Genomic DNA, 17380 nt, shown 5'->3' with positions numbered 1-17380 from the left:
GGCAGTGGATTACGATGCAGCATTAAAAGTGATAGCATACAGCTATAGTTACTTAAGTGGAAATACAGACACAACTTACCCTTGAATTAAAGAAAAGAGGTGAATAAAGTACAAGTTAAAACATCAATCCAAGGTCCAATACTACTTCTGCAATTATGGAAAAGTCTGCTGCTATCAAATACAGTTGCTGCTAACTACACTTAAAGTGTGGCTAGTGAGGCTAAAGAACTGAGTTGTTTTTTGTTTGTTTGTTTGTTTGTTTTTTACTTCTATTTAATTTTAACGAATTTAAGTTTAAATATCCATTGTGGCTCATGCTACCATACTGGACAGCTTTATAGACACTGATGTTGATTTTATGACTATGTGTTACTTTATAATCAGAAAAAATACAAAATGTTTTGTTTAAACATCACACCTGTGCCTAGAAGACACAGAAATAAATAACTCAACAACAGGTTTATCTAAGGAGCTGCTATGTCTGCAGCATGAGACCCCAGTCTATGTTTTACCAGCATACTTTCCACACCTAAACGTGATTGTGCTTATTTGGCAAGTTTCCTAGATACCAGTTCACATACTAGCAAATAAATAGCTTTTATGCCAAGAAAGCTATGCCCTTTGTGCTAGTTATGCAGAATAGACCAGAAAGAAAGAGTGATAAATGGAAAGAAGCAGAAAATAGAAGCTGGAGCACTGAAAGTAAGGCCAGATTTTTTTTTTTTTTGAAAGGATGATAAATTATTCAACTAACTGAATGGATTTGTACTGATCAGGAAGTTCATGTTTTCTCCTTGCAAATATTGATTACATCAAAATGTACTACAGCAACAAAGTATCTTATTTTCTCATATATCTAGATCTATATTAGTTATCAAAATGGACTGCAATATACCAGCCAGTATAACATTTAGTCTTAGATAGTCATGCAAACTAGCAAAAGGCTAAAGAAAGGATGTTTGTTTGTTCACAGGTATTTCCAGACTCCAATCTATTTGCAAATCTAAAGCAACATTTTCCCCTGAGAGAACTATTTTTTCCACTACTGGATTATGAGGTAGATAAAACATCATCCCTTTCCTCATTTCTGTTTTTCTTAACATTATGCTATTATCAACAAGATACAGTAAACATATTCTTATAGAAGGCTTTTTGTCCCTGTATTTTGAATTTAAAGATGCCTTCTTACAGACATAATTGGCCAAAACTGCATCCTCCCCATATTCCACATTTTAGGAGAAGAAAAACAAATCCTGAAAAAGGACATTGAAGGAAGTAGAAAACTTTGGCATAAATCACTTACTACATCTAAATCTACATTATTTTGTAAAAATGATGTTCCAAGTGATAACCTCAAAAGCTGCAATACTTTTAATCCTGAAAAAGATTTAGGTATGTTCAGTACCATGAGCTTGAAATTTGGGAAGGAAGTGTGCTAATATACTGTAGAACATTTTTTAGCATAATATAAAATCAAATTTGTTTTTTTATTTCATTCTGTTAACTAAAAATATCAAATTAAATATGTCCTGCCCCTTGTGGGTCTTAAGCCTATATTGTGTTTTAATGGCAAAAAGCAAATTATAGAAGAGCGTATTATAATTGGAATGTATATAATTCCTTCAACCATAACGCACATCTACATACACATACTTTGCCCATTCACCCTGCCACAGTCACAAATGCAGTCAGCAGTGTTTAGACTGGGAAATAATAATCATAACCAGAACTACTAACATTTATGTACCACCTGAGAGATTTCAAAGTTCTTCCAAAGGAAGTTCTTACTTAATTTTTATAATAGCCTTCAGAGGTAGATATTTATAGTTAAGGAAATTAAGGCTCATAGAAATCACTGAATTGCTTGGAACCTCACTTCCAGTAGATAGCAGAGACCAGATCAGAACCAGGCCCACCATCTCCAAATTCGAAGGGCTTTCCACTCTGCCTCACTCTGAGCAGTGGGCCAGAAGGAAGGAAGGAGGCATGAGGGCAGTGGTGACAACGGATTGTCACTGATTTGAGAAAGTTCCATTCCAGCATTATTAAGCTGGTTGATACGAAGGAGGCAACGAGCTTTGATTGTTTCCAATATGCTTCTGAAATCTCTGAGGCAGCTTGAACTAAATGAGCCACCATCACGAAAAGGGACTGGGGTATCTCAATTTGCCCTGTAAACTCTAGAAGACAGCCTCAACTCTGTTTTCAGAATGCCTTCAACTGTCTTAGCAGTTACTCCCCATGTGCTCAGAATCTAGTTTCTTCTGCTTGAATTACATTAGCAGTCCTGAAGCTATATGACTCAAAGACTCCCCTCACCAGCAAGGCCTCTGTCTGAAGCCACTCCCTTCCATCTCCTCTCCTCCAGAAACAAGCCCAGAACCCTCTCCGCCACCAAAAAACATTTTTTGAGAAAGCCTCTGGTATGTATTCTTGATGTGAATGTAAGCCAATACATTATTTATCCCAATGACATGTATATTTAATGCTTTATCTATAATTATAGAAAGAAAGCCTTTGTGAGGACAGAGAAAGAGCAGTCTGGGAAGCAAATTTTTCAAGGTGAAGATCTCCCCTGCTATTCTATTATCTTTCTGGGAATGGGAGCCTCCCCCAAAGTCCCTGACATTCATGCACGTGGAAAAAAACTAATGCAAATGAGAATCCAGGTGGAATCAATTATGCATTTTCCATCTCCCTCCTTCTCTCTCTGAATCTCCCCATTCTGAAATCAAGAAAAAGTGAATTGAAAGAGCAGTATGATATATTATACTAGAGGAGTTAACTTGGAGTGCCCACGAATGGGTTTCAAAGGGTCTCTTGAAATAGTATGCAAAATATTTTGGGCATGTGTGTGCAATGTCTTGAGAAGACAGTTTATAGTTTTAACATATTTTCAAAGAAAATGTTAATCTACAAATGGTTAACAGACTTTAGGATTATAAAGACTCAGCTTCTATTCCTAGCTTTACCACTTGACCACTTTCTAGCTGTAGGACCTTAGGCAAGTCAATTAACCTCTCTGTGCCTCAGGTCCTGCACCAGAGGTCCAGGTGCTACTGTAAGGATTAACTGAGAGGCAAACCACTCTGAGGAAAGCAAAGCATAAATGCTAGGTAACTGGCTAGTATTGTTACTAGCAGAGTAAAGGACTTGAGGAACTTCAAGAGCAAACAAGAGTCCCGATCCAGACACAGAAAGAGGAGATTGTGGGAGCAGAGCCACAGACTTGCAGGATTTACAGCTTGCTCAGAGTGTGCCTGGTGATTCTGCAAAATGTTAGGACTGGAAGGAGCCCTGTAGTTACCTCTTTTTACAAATGAGGAAGCCCAGAACAGGGGAGCACTGCCGCATCATAACGTTAGTGTCAGAACGTGGACACTGGATTTGGTTCTACTCCAGGCGGTTGAAAACAAAGAGAAGCTGCCATTGAGGTACCACTGTTATCCAACTACAAACAGAAGCCATTCAGCCTCACCTGATTTATAGACATTGTGCTTCCCTTGTGAGAGGACCTTTGGTCCTAGGCATCATTAATCAAGATGTCATTGCATTTCATTTCTAGTTCCTCCCCCTTTGCTCTCCTTACTACAGGAAAACCAGGGTGTGGGTAGATGTGTGACTGATTTATGTCAGTGCACCTGTTTTAACCTTTGAAACCAAAACTCCCGCTACAGGAGGTATTCAAGTGAATGTCGTGAGGGAGCACATTTCCATACCAGCTCTCATTTGGACGGAGAATGGATGGAAATGAATATTAAGCTGTATATTAAGCTTGGACAAGTAGCCCAAGATGGAGAGATTCATAATTCCACTTCCTCTCAAACGTGAATATGTGTTCCACTGGAGATTTATTAGAACTGAACTGATAAAAGGCTTGCAAAGGACTCAGAGATTTAATTTGGCCCAAACTTTGGGTTATATTAACTGGAGTTTCTTGTCTTTGAAGGAACTTAATTAAGGTTACTTCATCACTCCATTCTTATTAAGAAAAATGTCAAATTTTGTCCTGAGTTAATTCCAACAAAATTCTCTTTGTTTCAACCAAGCCCTAACCCCAAAATTTCTGTGAACAATTATACTAATTTAAAAATGCTTATGAACATATTTTATTATTTCACTGAAATATCCTTGGGAAGTTATGGTTTCCCTGGCATGCTAATTGCATGTAGAGCAGAAAGGAAAGTTAAAAAGGATAATGTGAGGATTTAGTCAACTGGCTGACCAAAAATGTCGCAATTTTATACAAAAGAAATGGGAGAAATTTCCCTTAAAAAACTTTTAGATTTCTTTGAGTAAATTAGAAAACAACATATGAGGGGCACCTGGGTGGCTCAATCAGTTGAGCATCAAGCTCTCGATTTTTGCTCAGGTCATGATCTCATGGTTCATGGCATCAAGGCCCCCTTTGGGCTCTGTGCTAATGGCACAGAGCCTGCTTGGGATTCTCTCTCTCTGTCCCTCCCTCTCTCTCCAAATAAATAAATAAACTTTAAAAAAAAGAAAGAAAGAAAAGAAAACAACATGTGAAAAAACAAATAAGAATGCAAGATAGCAAACCCTGGCCCTAAATTATGGATCAAGAGAACAGGGGCTGAGCAGCACAGGCTGAGAGCACCAGAAGGGTTTTATAGTGGAGAGAAGAGTTGTGTGCTAGGTCTTAGATCACTGAATGTAAGTTTGATGTGGGCGAGAGTAGCTGTGAATCTAGAATTGGTGCTGCACTGTCCAGCTGGCATCATGATATAAGGGAAACACAATGATTTACATTTTTTTCTATCTTTGGCTACAAAATCTAGAAAACTATCAATAACAGACCAATGAAAGAACTTAAATTTGATGAGAAATAAAATAGACTACATTTGCTTTTTAAAATAAAAGCAGAGATCATAAAATTTTATTAAATGTATAGTCTTTATAAAATCTTGTGCTTTAAGCATCAGTAAATTTGTTCTGGAAACCTGCAACACATTTATGGAATTGCATTTTAAAAGATGTGCTGAAGTTTAGAATAACCATGTTAAACAGTTATGAAATATTTATTCTTATTTATGGTCCTGTGGGAGACAAAATTATAATTGTGTGTAGATCTGTAGGAAAAACTAAGCCCAGTAACTTTAAAACCTGAAACAAACAACAGTAACAAAACAAATGTCCACCAGTTCTGACATGAAAATTCACTGGTTTTTCTAACTGAATACATTCTACATTATCTACAACTTAATTTATAAAAGTTTAAAAAGAAATACTATTTAGAGAAATATAGACACCTCAGGTTTATAACTAATTAAGAAGAGATACATATAGATCACAAGAAGCAGAAAAGAGAAAAAATGAAAAGGAAAGCATGTAATCATATGCACATAAAATAATGTTCAGCTACTGTATTAATTATGCAGAGGTTAGATTCCTTTTGGTTTATCTAGCTCATTACTTATTGTAGAAGACCAGAATCCAACAGATAGATAATATACACCCCAGGGAAAACTACTAGAGTTCACATATTTAAAGAAGAACCCAGCAAATCAAGTCTACATGCTGTTTAATAGTTTTTGCCATGATAATGACAAAATCACCCACTTATACAAATCCTACATTTGTCTACAAAACATAGTACAAAAAAAAAAAAAAAAAAAGAATTGAAGATACCTCAACTTTGAATGTCTCCTTACAGGAACTATTCTTTAATGACACCAAGCTTTTATTACCAACATGATTTACCTTTAAATGTTCATTGACACATGATTTTTAGAATTGCAAATAGAGTTTTGAGGTAAGGGTCTTCCCCCCAAGTCATATCCCTAAAGTGCAAAGTGTCCGGGATGTTCTGTCAAAGGTCAAATGAAATGCAAACATGCATGCCCTCAGATTTCCAACAGAGATATGGAAACTAACTCTCCCTTCATAACACCTGCTAATTATTGACAGGTCTAAGTATATCAATTTGCATTCAATGAACCAAACATTCAAAGGAAATATATTTTATGCTAACATAAGTTGTATATCAAGCTTGGACAAGAAGAGAAAATAGGATTCCTCATAATGGCTAGAGTATTAATAACTCAGATTGAAGGCTGTGTCTACCACCATGCTACAGTGGGTACCATATGAAAATAAGGGGAGAAAGTACAGAAGGAGTGACCAAATTGACCTTCAAATTGCCTTCACCCCAGATAATATTTCAGCTGCAATTCAAAGGATGTGTAGCTATTTTCATAGAGACAGAAGTTTGGGGTAAAGAGTGAGGTGATTTCCCAGGGAAAGAGAAACCATGTTCCAAGACATGGATTTCTAAAAGGGCTTAACTTTTTAGAGGTGCAGGAAAGGAAATGTCAGAAGACACAGTGGGCCAGCTGGGTCCAGACTGTGAAGGAACTTATGAGCCATGCCCAGGCATTTGGACTTTATCTAGGAGGGCACCTGAAAGCTAAGGCAGGTAAACATTGCAGTTAAAATACTTTTTCTTTTTTTTTTAAGTTTATTTATTTTGAGAGAGACTGCACACAAATGCAAGCAAGGGAAGCCCAGAGAGAAAGGGAGAGAGAGAATCCCAAGCAGTCTCTGCGCTGTCAGTGCAGAGCCCAATGTGGGGCTCAAACTCAAGAGCTGTGAGATCATGACCTGGACCAAAATCAAGAGTTGGACACTTAACAGACTGAGCTACCCAGGCACCTCTATAGTATTTTTTCAAACAACATTTAATTCCTAGTTATTTCCAAGATGGGGGCATAGACCATGCAAAAAGGAGGTAGTCTCCTATGTGGTGTTATTTGAAGAACTCTGTCTCCACCTTGTCACTAACGCCTGACTCCCACAATTACAGACAGAGGTGGATGCCTTTGGCCAGTGTGATAATATTCCCACTGCAAAAGAAAAAGTTTGAGCTGCAGCCACTGTTAACACTGTAGTTTGAATTACTTTATAGGGTATTTTGACAGAAATTCGGTTTCTAGAAGAGAGGAAACTGCAAGAAAGCACTGAAGACTTTCTTTTTTTATATAAGATCTTTTAAAATGTTTATTTATTTTGAGAGAGAGAGAGAGAGAGAGAGAGCATGGGAGGGGTAGAGAGAGAGACAGACAGAATCCCAAGCAGGCTCTGCACTGTCAGTGTGGAGCTCGATGCGGGGCTCGAACTCACAAATTGTGAGATCGTGACCTGAACCAAAATCAAGAGTGGGATGCTTAACTGACTGAACCACCCAGGCATCTCTGAAGACTTTCTTCATAATTTGCCTAAGGTCAGTTTCCCTCCTTGTGAACCAATTCTCTAGCAGCTATTATACTCATTCCCTCTTCCTCAGGAGAGGAACAGATCACTTTTCACTTTCATTTCATATATTCCTTTTCCAGTTAATGATGTATTTGGCAGATTTGCTGCATTCAAATAATGAAGAAAATTGGTGCATTAAGTTATCATAGAACAATGGAAGCAGCTACTCTAAAAAGCCCACTAATAACAGTCACACTGCTAAAACGAACACCAGAGAGATTTCTATTCTGTTCCTTTCTATTCTATTCACATTAATACAAAGAAATACAGCCCTCAGCCCTAACATAAAGTGACAATAGACATAGCAGTTCAATTTGAGCCTGATGAGGGCAAATTCAGTGGCAGAGTACCAGTCGCCTCTGACTCCCAAGTGGCCTCTCTGGGCTTGCATCAGCCACCTGGTCTGATGGACTTTTTCTTGCTTCCCACTTTCACCACCCTTTGTCATTTACCAAACAATCTTATAGCTGTGTCACATCTCTCCCCTTTCCAGAGCACCCTGCACATACCCGTAATCTCATTGTAAGACATAGGTTTTTACCATTTATTCCTTTGTAGATGTTTTTATGACTACTAGATCAAGTCCAGACTCCTCTGAGGCATTCAAAGTATTTATGGTCCTTCAAAATGTGTCTCCACTAACTTCAATAATATGTGTCATTCATCATTCCTTGGCTCCAGGGAAAAGAAGCCCTTCGGTCTTTCATATTCAAAGCACTCTTTGCTCAGGCAATCTCCCCTGCTTATACAAGGCACCCATGGAAAGCTGTGCATGTGGTAGACTGCACAACTTCAAAAAAAAGGTGCCATTTATACATAGCCTGTACAACTATAGGTGGGCAGCCCTGTGCCTGGACTTCCCTATAAAATAATTTCTAATTCAAAAAGTTATATGAATTAAATGAGAGAGAAATATTTACTCTATTTGGATTTGGTTTTTCTTTTGTTTATAAGAATTTTAAGAGAATAACATTGATACTTTTAAAACATACAGGCTGGTATCTGGCATGGATTTATTCCTTTCCCTATCACTGTTTTTACTGACTTTATGAGGTCACTTGACCTCAAAAAAGTCATGTAGGAGTCTTTGCTCCTAAATCAGTTACTCTGAATCTCTGGGTTTTTTTTTTGGGGGGGGGGGTGGCATGTGGGGGAGGAAAGGGATCAAATGCATTGATCAAGAGAAATGAATCCAAGAGCCCTTTGCTCAAAATCATCTTCCAAGGGTCATCAGCTCTAGCTTGTACTGGAATCACCTGAGAAGTCTTTAAAATGACTCATGCCTAGGTCTAAACCCAGATTCTAATGTATCTGTCTGGAGCATGGCCTGGTAAATGGGTTTGTTTGTTTGTTTGTTTTTTAAGCTTCCAAAGAGATTCTACTGTGTGGCCAACGATAAGAAACACTGTCTCTATGCATGCCATACCTGGAAATCAATTGATTTCTTAACATTTCTCATTAAAGATGTCTATCGCTTGTTCCACCCACTTCCATGCTAGAATACTAGTAATTCACAGCTTGGAATCATTTCACTTTAGTTAGATCACATGTTTACCTCTTTGGGATATAACATTTTGAAGGCGGCAGAGTGGGAAAAGTAGCGGAAAATAATGAAAAGAAACAAAAGAAACAAGTTCTCTCCCTAGTTCTGGGTAGCTGTGAACACCCCTAACTCAAAGGGACCCCAGGATTTCATTTACATCCCACTTCAAAACCCTCACATTCCTGCTGGTGATGAATTAAAATACCCATAGTTTAGATCTTCTTCTTAATTAAAAAAAAAGAAGACGAAAAACAATGAGCCCCCACTCTCAAATCCATTCATCTTAAACATCTAATACAAGAAAGCCAGAACTTATTGCCCTATACTTTATAGCCACCAAAATTTCTCACAATGTAGAAGGGTATGAGACCACTGCACTAAAGTAGAAAGAATATTCAACTTAAGAATCTTTTTGAGTATGGTTTGGCTTTTCTTGAGCATGGTTTGATTCCCAAGCTGATCAGCTTCTAACCTTTCTAAGACTCAACTTCTTCATACATGATAGGGGAGTATGGTAAGGATTAAATAAAATATTGTAAATAAAAACTCCTGGTTCATATCAGCCATTCAGTGAATGCTACTGAACTGAAAACTCTCTAGGCAAGGAAAGACAGTTAACTAATATCTTGCCTCTGGTGCACTGCTCCTACAAACACCTAATCCGCTGAGTTAGGTGATAAGTGAAAGCTGATAAGTAGTGTTGCTCAGTGATAGTTCATCCTGGAATTATTTTATTTTATTTTTTTAATTGAAGTATAGTTGACATACAATGCGACATTAGTTTCAAGTGTATGAAACAGTGATTCAGCATCTCTCTGTGTTATGCTATGCTTATCATGAGTGTAGCTACCATCTGTTACCATGTGATGCTATTATAATACCATTGACTATATTCCCTATGCTGTACCTTTCATTCCCATGACTTATTCATTCCATAACTGGAAGACTGTACCATACCAACAGTATTTTAAACCCCCCTTTTTTTTAAGTAACAAATCCCAGTAAGACTTCTCTAATCAAAATAATGTGTTTCTTCAGACTTTTCTCACTGGTCTCACTTTCAAATCCTTTTATGGTATTTATTACCTCTCTCTAAACTCTGTTTTCATGGTTTCTTTCAAATTATGAAGTCTATAATAATCCTCATTTTCCATGCTACTATTGCTAATTAAAAATCATGCAGCTGGGGGTCGCCTGGGTGGCTCAGTCAGTTAAGCGTCTGACATCAGCTCAGGTCATGATCTCACAGTTCGTGGGTTTGAGCCCCTTGTCAAGCTCTGTGCTGACAGCTCAGAGCCAGGAGCCTGCTTCAGATTCTGTGTCTCCCTCTCTCTCTGCTCCTCCCTTGCTCGTGCTCTGTCTCTTTCTCTCTCAAAAATAAATACTAAAAAAAAATTTTTTTTAATTACACAGCTGGGAAATCTGGTAGACTTATTGGGCCACCTTGACAATTAATGTTCCCATCCTGAGCTCTAAATACATTAGTGTATGTGAGTAAGGCTCATATATACTCGAAAATTTTCCATAGTAGTATGTGTCAGAAGCTACCAATGTTAATTTTTCCATGTTGCCCTTCCTAAATCTTAACCAAGAATACTGACTTGTAGTAGGAAACATGTGCTAGATCTGAGACTTTTAGATCATCTCCCAAAATCATGATGAAAATATATTAACCAGTCAACAAGCAAAAAGTATTTATTTAGCACACAGCCAGTTTTCTAGCATTGGATGTGTGAGCAGGGAAGTGGGGAGATATTTATTCCAAGATTGAGATGAATTTTCCACATAATCAGGTGTCCCGAATATCTAAACTTAGCTTTTCAAACATTAAACACTCTTTTTATTTCATCCATTTTTATTGGTCAATGACACCAAACACTTTTTCATAATCTAGGCACTAACCATAGGAAAAACTTGTCCACTGATAAGCACCATACTGAAGCCACACTCCCAAAACACTAGACAATGAACATCCAGCTTTCCTGGGAAAATACCCTCCGAGGAATTCACATCAACCATATAAGAAATTCCAGCCACAAATCTGGGCTTGGGGAAGTCAAAACAAAGTAATATCTTTATACCTACCAACAGAAAACTCAGCTCTATTTTCTAGTTTCCTGGAATTTGGAATATGCTTTTGGGATTGCCATTTTAACGTACATTTCAAGTTGGTCATATTAACATTAAGATCAGAATCCTTCAAGCTCCAAACTGTTAATGTCAGAACTTTAGTTTCATTCAGGGTTCCCTTTATGAAGAATTTCTGAGAATCCTAGGGCATATTTTAGATGTACCCAAGAATCAACCCTGGCTGCTGCTCAGTCATGGCCAGCAGACCCAGCACTTCACAGCTGCCACTCTGAAACAACCTCTGCCACCTCCAGCAGACTTCAGCTAATTATGCTCCAGTAGTGGGAGAAAGAGAACACCCCTTCCTCTACACCTGCTGTACAAGAGGAGGGAAGAATTTCAGGCAGAGAGTCAGCTGACGCAGGTCCTCCAAGTCACCTCCACAACCTCTTCCCTTCCCTGGGTCCTCACGCCGCCTGGCTGGCTGCTCAGGATGGATCCAAGAGTCAGAAACACACTTTACCACAAACTACCACCCCCCTCCCTATGCTCCCTCCTGCACTAGTACAGACCCCTGGCCCCATGATGAGGGTGAATTCTCTCCTAAGAGCTCCCTCATCCTAGGACCTCCATCACTTTCAGTCCATCAGGCCCATCTGATGTGCCAACTTCAGCTACAGAGAGAATTCAAGCTTTTTTTTTCCAGCAAGCCCTCCAGACCCCACGTGAGTCACTGGGTATCTGGCTCAACTCCAGATATCAGGCACATCTCAATCTGGATACAGCCCAGTCAGAACATCTTGTAAACAGAGTCTCTGTTTAATGTTCTAACTTTGAGAACCAGGCCCAAATCCAAGAAACAGACACAAAATTCATTTGGAGGTGGCTGAGAGCACAATTTATCTAAAGTAGGTTGTTTGGAGGAGCTGATTCCAGCTATGTCACGTCAAGACTTCTATTTGTCATGTAGGCACATAATTTACCCTATGCTAGCTAGACTAAGCTTTACCTCTTCCCTGTCATGTTTCCAGGAATACAAATAATATTTTCCCTAAGAAGACTGTTAATCAGGAAGCAGGGGTGCTGAATTTGCCTGTTTAGCACCCAAATACATTCATCCAGACAAGAAGTCTCAGTTAAAGTCAAAATCTTGTGAGGTTCTTAGTCTGGTTTTCCTACACAGCACAGCCTCAGAATCCAAAAGAAGAGAGGGAGGAGAGGGGAAAGTTTCTAAAAATGGTTCAGTTGGTTTCTCATACTTCTTAACTAAAGAATATATGGAAGCTAAGAAGTAAGATATGTGGATTATATTTTCAGCTTAAAAATAATGGGAAAACTACACAGTATAATATATTGCATTGTTTCCATATTTTAGTCTTAAGGTTAGATGTTTTTATTCACTCTCTAAAACAATCACTTCTCCACCTGCCAACATGGGAACTTCATAATAGTGCTTTGTAGTTCATCCTGGGGGTTACAATAAAACTTCCCCTAAGAACTTGGAAGTAAGGTTGATATAAATACAGTTTCTGATAAATAAACTTTGAGATCAACATAATGACCAGAAGATAAGCAAAATTACCTTTAAAGAAAAAGAGTGGATTTGAGTCCAAAAGACCTAAGCATATGCTTATTGACTAAAATCATTACCAAAGAAGGAGTCAAACAGAAAAGTGAGGAGGGGGAGAAGGACCAGGCATAGTTACTTACAGAAAGAAGCCACCTAGACTCTTCCATGAAGACTTTCTTAGGAACGATCGCCAAGACTTCTGAGCCACTCAGATTCTCTATGATGAGAAAGTAATACCCCAAATGTACTTGAGCCTTGATTCATCCAATGCCTCCATCCTAATTCAACCCCTGACAAACAGCCTTCCTTGTGTGAACTTCCAGGGCAAGCCTATCTATGGGGAGAGAAGGCACTAACCATACAAACTTGGACTCAACCACAAATGTGAACTGAGCCCCCCTCAAGTGCTTGGCTCTTGTCCTAGGCCACAGGGATAAAGTGGAGAATTAGACATTTGAGGTCGTTGGGGCTAATGCAAATAAGTAAACAAATAAATAAGATAATTGCAGCTAGTGATCGCTACTAAATAAATAAATAAGCTGAATAATGGACTAGATAATTGCTGGGAAAGAAGATGGATGTTTTAGAATAGGGGTCAGGAATGGCTTCCTTGAGAAAGTGACATATAATATATAATAACATTATATATTAACATTAAAATGTCCTTATTACCTAAAGCAATCTATAGATTCAGTATAATTGCTGTCAAAATACCAATATTACTTTTTACAGAATTAGAACAATAATCCTAAAATTTGTATTGAACCACAAAAGATCCTGAATAGTCAAAACAACCTTGAGAAAGAAGAATATGGTTGGAGGTATCACAATGCCATACTTCAGGATATACTACAAAGCTGTAGTAATCAAAACAGTATGGTTCTGGCACAAAAATAGGCACATAAATCAATGGAACACACTAGAGAGACAAGAAATATACCCACGCTTATATGGTCAATAATCTACAACTAAGGAGGCAAGATTATACAATGGGAAAAAGACAGTCTCTTCAACAAATGGTGTTGGGAAAACTGAACAGCTACATGCAAAAAGATAAAACTGGACCACTTTCTTACACCATATGCAAAAGACAGGTGATGGGTACTAAGGAAGGCACTTGTGATGAGCACTGGGTGTTATACATAAGTGATGAATCACTGAATCCTACTCCTGAAACCAATACTACACTATATGGTCACTAACTAAAATTTTAAATAAAATAAAAATAAATAATAAATAAATAAAAATTGAAGCAATAAATAGATTCAAAATTGATTAATAACCTAAATGTGAGACTTGAAACCATAAAACTCCTAAAATAAAACATAGGCAGTAATCTCTTGCACATTGGCCTTAGCAACATATTTACAGATATGTCTCCTCAGGCAAGGGAAACAAAAGCAAAATTGAAATATTTGGACTACACCAAAATACAAGCTTTTGCACATCAAAGGAAACCATCAACAAAACAAACAGGCAATGTATTAAATGGGAGAAAATATTTGCAAATGATACATCTGATAAGGGGTTAATATCCAAAATATATAAATAACATATACCACTCACCATCAAAATAATAATAAAAATAATAATCCAATTAAAAAATGGGCAGAGGACCTGAACAGAGATTTTTCCAAAGAAGATACACAGAGAGCCAACAGCCACATGAAAAGATGCTCAACATCACAAACCATCAGGGAAATACAAATCAAAACCACAATGAGATATCACCTTATATCTGTCAGAATGGCTAAAATCAAAAACACAAAAAATAACAAGCATTGGTAAGGATAAAAGGAAACTGTTATGCACTGATGGTGGGAATATAATTGGTGCAATCACTATGGAAAACAGTATGAAGTTTCCTCAAAAATTAAAAATAGAAATGTCATACAATCCAGTAATTCCACTACTGGGTATATACGCAAAGGAAACAAAACACTAATTCAAAATATATATACATCCCTATTTTTATTGCAGCATTGTTTACAATAGCCAAGATATGGAAGCAACCCAAGTGCCCATCAATAGATGAATGGGTAAAGAAGCTGCAGTATATATACACAATGAAATATTACTCAGCCATAAAAGAGAATGAAATCTTACCACCCATCTCAACATGGGTGGAGCTAGAGAACATTATGTTAAGTGAAATAAGTCAGATAAAGAAAGAAGAATACCATATGATTTCACTTATATATGGAATCTAAAAAACCAAACAAAGCAAACAAACCATAGGCTTAGCCTATCCTAAGCATTTTCCAAAAGCACTTTTCAACTGATTTTTTAAGTTAGACATCCACACAATGGCAGAGAAGACCATGGTAACAAGACATAGAGCAAGCAATGTTGAAAGGGAGTGTGAGGCACAAAAACAAGCAAGGTAAAGGTAGTGCCTTTTTTTGTGCTTGCCCTTCATCAAACACAGTGCAGGCCCCACCTCACCCCAACCCCTGCCTAACTCTCTCTTAGGCTTGCACCTCCAGATGTTAGAACTTGGCTGCGCCTCTGCCTGACTGCTTGATGAGAATCCAGACTCTACCAGGCAAAGACAGAGGAAGAAAGTTTCTAGGCAGAGGCAACAGGAAAAGTTCTGAAGCAAGATGTCTAACTTAAAAAAAGCCTAACATTCCTTTGGAATTTCAGTGTGCCTGAAGCTTTATGAACAAGGAGAAAGTAACAGGAGACATGGCCAGAGAACCAAACAGGTGCAGAGCCACAGGAAGAGATTTCGGATTTATTAGAAGCCAATAGGAAGCAAGGGAAAAACATGACCTGATTTACATTTTTAAAAGATTCCATTGGCTACTGTGTGGAGAATAAACTGCAGGTGGTAGAGGAGACTCCACAAGTAGCCCAGGCAAGCAGTCTTGTGGCTTGTCTAGGGAGACAACAGTAGTGTTGTGGAAAAGTGAATGGCTTTAAGTCATATTTTGGAGACAGATCCATAGGACTTGTTGATAAGACAGATGGGTGGGATGGAGAGTCACACTTGGGCTTTGCAATGTGTGGTGCCTTCCACTGAAATTGGAAAGACATGGGGGTAGGACGGATTAAGAGCTTTTCAATGGTCATATCTGGTTTGAGATTCTCACTTAAAGACACAATTAGAGATGTCAGTTAGGCAGATGGGGTTCCTGGGAGAACATTAGGATAGATATATAAATCTAGAAATTATCTGTGCCTAGATGGTCCTTAAAGCCATGGCATTACCATCCTTGGGATGGTTATTTTTCATGGTAAATTAAAAAAATGAATTATTCACCAAGGCAGTAAGAGCCAAAATGGGACATCCCATAGCAGATGGCTGGTCTTGCCCAGGCTGGGTCTGCCCCTCTGCTTTGCCATATCCCTTACATGAGAGCTGCTCCCACAAGGTTGTTTTGTTGTGCTTTCACATATAAAACATTATGTCCAAGTTGCCCCTTTATTCTGTGGATCAATGTGGGAATCTGAGAAATTGACATGTATTTAAAATTGTTTTAAATGCATCAAAGTGCTTACTTCGTTGAATAAAGAAATATTACACAAATAAAGGGGAAATTTAACCATATGTGAGATTAGGAGACTTGTGTAGATTAAGTCTCAGTTCACTGACCAGAGTTTGTTGACTTTGGGCTCAGTGTGAAAGGGCTCTATTATTACAGAATATTTGAGAACATAACAGAAAATGTTGGTTAAGTCACTTGATGAGACAAGTATAAAAAAAAGTAGTGATAGAAACCCTAAAATTAAATTAATATAAGACAATGTCAATTCATCCCTTTAACAGTCTTTGATTAACTACTCTGTGATTACTATGTTGAATTCCTGCTCTTTTGGGGCTCCTTTTTCAGCAGAGGAGACAGACCACACCTTGGGACAGAGCTGGGTGGAGGCAGGTGTTACATGCTTTTTGACTAAAGTGAGAAGGTGACAGTTCCAATGAGAAAAAGACAAGCAAATCACCCTAGAGGTGATTTCTCAAACACTAACCCTAACCCTGGCTGATTATATAAAAACTTTACATTCCTGCATGAAATTAAGATTTAAATTTTTCTGTGTAAATCTGCAAGATTTGGGCGGAGCAACAGTCAACTTGCCTGACAACCCCAACCCTGTATTTACTTACAGGAGTCTCATGTAAGTGCAGCATTAGAGGCAACAGAGGAGAGGAGGAATGAGGTGAAGCCCCTGACTTCCATTTCACTCCAGCCTCAAGGAGAGCTGCTCCTTTGATTAAAGGAACCATATTTCAAAGACTGAGACAAATTATTCCCTATGGACACAGTGGGGAAACAGGCAGGCTTACACTGAAACTAGTTCCTAGCCTTCTATTATCCTTTTTGCACTTTCTCATTCCCAAAAAAACCTGTGGAAAGAAAACCACCCAAGCCTACTCAACCTGGGAGAAGCCCAGCTAGCCACCTTGCTATTCTGGCTTCTTTTGTTTTCTCTCTCTCTCCCCCAGTTCCATCCTTTCCTCTCTGGGACTCTCCCTAATGTGGAAGACGGGCTCAGGATCTATTGACCCAGCCTAAAGGCTGAGCCAGCTCTGCTCTAGGCTTTGGGGCACGTGTTCTCTTACCTTAACTACCCACCTTCTCTTCTCACACTGATGGCTGCAGCCTATAAACCATTTAAGTGTTAAGATCCAGGAATCTGTTTGGTCTTTGGTTTCAGATCATTTGGGATGAATTCGCTTAGGTAAAAAAATTCTCCTTAAGATCTCATCTAACTAACTAGAAATTTACATTAGGATTTGGGGTCAATGCCCTGATTGATGACAAATCTGCCTTGCTTTGCTGGTCATTAACCTGAGCGTGTGTCTGCCTCAGGGACCTGGATGAGATAAGTGGCTATGACAGGACAAGATCCACTGTAATGTGGGGTCCCTAGGCCAGAATCTCTATTAATAACACTCTTTACTAGCACCTCCATTTCAT

At 38.4% G+C, this 17380-nt stretch overlaps 1 protein-coding gene across 6 annotated transcripts in view; it reads right to left on the bottom strand.

The window, feature by feature from the left end:
* Nucleotides 1-17380, bottom strand: part of AKAP6 (A-kinase anchoring protein 6) — a 492371-nt gene that overhangs the window by 360591 nt on the left and 114400 nt on the right. The gene's annotated exons all lie outside the window — the stretch shown is intronic.

The sequence above is a fragment of the Panthera pardus genome, unplaced genomic scaffold (genome assembly GCF_024362965.1).
Source record: "Panthera pardus isolate Hobbes unplaced genomic scaffold, ASM2436296v1 HiC_scaffold_24, whole genome shotgun sequence".
In the NCBI taxonomy this organism is placed as follows: Eukaryota; Metazoa; Chordata; class Mammalia; order Carnivora; family Felidae; genus Panthera; species Panthera pardus.
Note: the sequence above shows the minus strand (reverse complement) of the source record. Positions and strands in the feature narration are given on the sequence as shown.